This window comes from Miniopterus natalensis, chromosome 10 (assembly GCF_054644295.1).
Source record: "Miniopterus natalensis isolate mMinNat1 chromosome 10, mMinNat1.hap1, whole genome shotgun sequence".
In the NCBI taxonomy this organism is placed as follows: domain Eukaryota; kingdom Metazoa; phylum Chordata; class Mammalia; order Chiroptera; family Miniopteridae; genus Miniopterus; species Miniopterus natalensis.
In genome coordinates this window covers 27791543-27795934 of record NC_142090.1, presented here as the reverse complement: position 1 = coordinate 27795934, position 4392 = coordinate 27791543, and the positions used below count along the sequence as shown (strand labels likewise).

At 41.7% G+C, this 4392-nt stretch overlaps 1 pseudogene; it reads right to left on the bottom strand.

Annotated features, from left to right (window-relative positions):
• Positions 1-362: 362 nt before the first annotated feature.
• Positions 363-731, bottom strand: LOC107528531 (peptidyl-prolyl cis-trans isomerase FKBP1A-like; annotated as a pseudogene).
• Positions 732-4392: the final 3661 nt, after the last annotated feature.

The following is a 4392-nucleotide window of genomic DNA, read 5'->3' as shown; positions in this document are numbered from 1 at the left end:
GATAAAATTTCATCCAAAAAAATAAAATAAAATAGAGATTCTTGCATCCCCCCCCCCACCAATTCTTAGTCTAAAGTTAACCCATTACTTGTGCTGTTAATACTTGACTAATACTTAGATGGAAACCTAGATCCAAAAGACTGAAACTGAATCTTCACCCCAAAACAAAAACAAAATAAAAAGAGTAACTTGAGGTTTGTGGCATGTAATTTAGGTCAACACACATACAAGGAGAAAGGGGAAGAGCAAAGCTGGTTGACAGAACACATTCAGTCCTGGCAGACGTTTGTACAAAGTGTAGTAGAACATCAGGAAAAGCTTTGTGCAGATTCCCTTGTGCGCTTGGGGGCATCAGATCCCTCCATGGCACATCCAAGCACAGGGAGCTCAGGGAGTAGGCCATTTCTGTCATTCCAGTTTTAGAAGTTCCACGTCAAAGACAAGAGTGGCATTTGCTGGGATGATGCCTGGATGCTTAGTGGTACCATAGGCATAGTCTGGGGAGATAGTTTGGCTCTCTGGCCCACACTCATCTGGGCAACCCCTTCTTCCCAGCTTCGGATCACCTTCTGCTTGTTTAGCATAAACTTAAAGGGGTTATTTCTGTCCTGAGAAGAATTAAATTTCTTGCCATCTTCAAGCATCCCTGTGTAGTCCACCATGAAGGTCTGGTCGCCCTTAGGGAAGATGTGCCCCTCTCTAGGGGTGATGGTCTCCACCTGCACTCCCATGGCCTGGTGGAGGTGGCAGTGGGCCGCAGGCCAGCAGGAGGCATGATGGAGGGCGTGGACCACACTAGACCTGGAAGCTGCCCGGCTTTGCCTCCTCCCTCCTCAGGATGCCTGCTGAGTAACTTATTTTTTCCCCTAAGTTCATTGAGCATCTTTATAATCAGTATTTTGAACTCTATATCTAATAGATTGCTTTCCTCCATTTAGTTTAGCTCTTTTTTAGAAGTTTTGTCCTTTGATTTGGAATATGTATCTTCGTCTTCTCATATTTGCTGCTTCCCTGTGTTTGTTTCTATGTATGATATAGATCTATGTTTCCCAGCCTTGGCTGGGTTATGTTATGCAGTAGGTGTTCTGTGGGGTCTAGTGGTGCAGTCTCCTCTGTCATCTGCGAAAGGTGCTCAAGGTGTGTCCCCTTGTGTGGGCTGTGTGTACCTTTCTATTATAGTTGAGAATGGATTGTTGTTCCTATGTCAGTGGGTGGGATTGACCCTCAGGCTGGCTTACTGTGAAAACTAGACAGATGAGCTGTTGTGCAGTAAGGCTTGACTCCACAGAACAGAATTTGCTTTATCAAGACTGATGCCTCCTGGATTTACCCTTTGGATATGTCATTTGTGGAGCTAATTGGGTGATACTTTGATGTGTTCTGAAGCCAGCTATCAGCTGTGCTGTATCTGGGGCCTTTTGCAAGGGGCTCCAGTCAACCATTTCCTATGCCCAGCCCAGGGCCACCTGTTAGGAGCTACAGAGTGACCTGCAGTTGGTATCTGCCTTCTCTGAGTTTAGAGGCTTCTGGGAGAGGTTTTGCTCTAAACCAAGGCTGCCTGATACTGGTGTTGGATGTGGGCTGCTTAGCAAGAGGCACAGGGCATACCAAGGCCAACAGCTGCTTGTTTGGGGTTTGTGGACCTTTGAGAGATTTTAGGAAATACTTCAGTGCAGCTGAAGCTGGCCACTTTTGAAGAACAGCTGCTGAAAGAGGTTTGGCTGGTGGTTGAGTCAAGAAGGGCAAAGTTCAATGGAATCACCAGGATGGGGAGAGCATGGTAACCAGGTTGATGGAGACTCAGATTTGGGGCCTGCCTGTGCCTGCATGCTGGGTGGGGTGAGAGCTTAACAAAGGAACAGTGGCACCTGTCAACACTTCTGTCCTAGAGAGAACTGCCCTTCCAGGCCTCATCCTGAAGCCAGACAATTTAGTTCCTCTCCATATATTCCTGGTGCTTTTCAAGCCACTATCCCTTCATTGGAGCTTAGGAAAAGTGCTTGTGAGTGAGTGAGTCTGTGCTCAGGCGCTTTAAAAATCCTGTGTCTACGGGAGCCCTCTTTCTCGCTGGGTTGGAATCCCTGCTGATTTTCACAGCAGATATTGTGGGGTCTCCTCTTCCTGGCACTGCTGCTCAAGGTTGTACAGCCCAGTGTGGGGCTGGGGCCCTTTTCTCCTCACAGGTGACCTCCACTGCTGAGGTATCCCTTTAGATTCTTAGCCACCCATGTGGGTGTGGGACCAGCCTTGCCGATTTTAGGCTCTGCCTCTCCTGCTAGTCTTCATGTGACTTCTTCTTAATATCCATAGTTACAGGAGTTCTATTCATTTAGTCTCCAGATGGTTCTCAAGGGTTGTTGTTCTGTAGTTTAGTTGTAATTTTGATGTGGTTATGGGAGGATGCAAGCACAGCATTTACCTATTCTGCCCTCTTGACAAGAAGTCTAATAAAGTATTTGTAATTTTCTGGTATATAAACTTTCTCATCCTTGTTTTATTTGAAAGTTGCCCTTTAGAACATACTGATATATTACTCTAGTTATACTAACATCAGTGAGAAGTTGTACAGGCAGGCTTGAGGAAAAGCAGGTTCCTTTTGCAAGGCTACTGCCAGGCAAGAGTGCTATAAGTCTCCAAGAAAGCCAGGGAAAAGCACATGACAGAAAGAAGAAAAATGGATTTCTGCTTACAGAGGAGTTTCTGTGGATCTCATAATCTGATTCTTCTCATTGAGCCCTATATAAATACATAATTTTTCAACTTACCCAAGAAATGCCCTAACTTTTACATGGGAACACAAGTTAAAATGCATTTGTAATTTGGTAACTCTCAGGATAAAAGTTTGAATTTAATTTTCAACTGCACCATTCCATACTAAAAATTTTAAAAGATCATTTTGTATGATCAAGGAAATGATCTACTTTTGAATGCATCACGACAAGAATTTTGGATGTTGAGCATGTTGTTTAATTTCTGTAAGTTCTCTAGTGCACTTACAAACAACCAGCCTAACCCACAATCCTTGTATTTTTCATGTATATCCCACTGTTCCACATCAGTGGTTGTTTAGTTCCTAAACTCTGCCATTTCATGTAATCATAGGTGAAGAATTAACTCTTTTGCCATTGTTTGCATCTATTTGGTAACAATTTTATTCTGTGGTCCCTCGACATAAGCAGGTCACATGATCACAGATTTTCATTTTCTTTAGGCTCTGCCTGTACCTCTTTCTGATATTATTTATTATTTTGGTTAGAATACTAAGCTATAAATAACAGAAATGGTGCTGGGAAAATTGGAGGTCCACATGCAAAAAAAATGAAATTAAACTGCTATCTGTTACCAAACACAAAAATTAACAAAAAATGGATCAAAAACCTAAACATAAGATCTGGAAAAATAAATTATATAGAAGAAAACATAGGCCCTAAACTTATGAACCTTGGTCTTAGGGAAGACGTTATGAATTTGATCTCAAAGGCAAGAGAAGTGTCCTTCAATAGATGATTGGATAAAAAAGATGTGGTACATATATACAACGGAATACTACTCAGCCACAAAAAAATGAAATACTGCCATTTGCAACAATATGGTGAATCTTGAGAATATCATGCTAATCGAAATAGCATGGCAGACAGAAAAAGTCAAGAACCATATAATTTCACTCATATGTGGGATATAAAACTGAAAGCAACAAATTAATAAACAAGAGAAACAAACAAAAACTCATAGACATAAAGCAGAGGAAAAGGGGAGTGGGGAGAAGGTAGTAAATGGTAAAAGGAGTCAAATATATGGTGACAGAAAGAGATTGGACTTTGGGTGGTAAAGACACAATGCAATATACAAATGATGTATCATAGAATTGTACACTTGAAACATTAATAATCTTGTTTACCAATGTCACCCCAGTAAATTTAATTAAACATTTTTTTAAATAGTGAAGGAGTATATAAAAAAGATATTGGGTCCTCACAGGATATGTGAAAGTCAGAGACTTAGTGTTATAGGACACCCAATCCAGAACCCTGTCTAATCATGCCACAACTTGATTGCAACACTGCAACATTCAGAAACACAGCAACTTCCCATGATGATGTTTGAAACTAAATAAGAGAACCTCACCACTGCTGTAAATACACTATCAGATACCACCACTGCCAAACTCATTGAGAGAACACTGCCCTGCGTGCCGAAACACTCACGTTCCATGTCAAAGTTTCATGTAGCTGAGTGAGTGGAAACCTTATCATATACATGTGTCCTAGCTATAAGTAAGGTTGGTAAAATGGTTTCTGCCACTTTATATTTTGTTGAGATTTCACCAACTGTTGCTGGGTGGTGGTTTTATCACCTCCTATTCACCCTGTTAAAGAGGGAAGGATTTCTGCT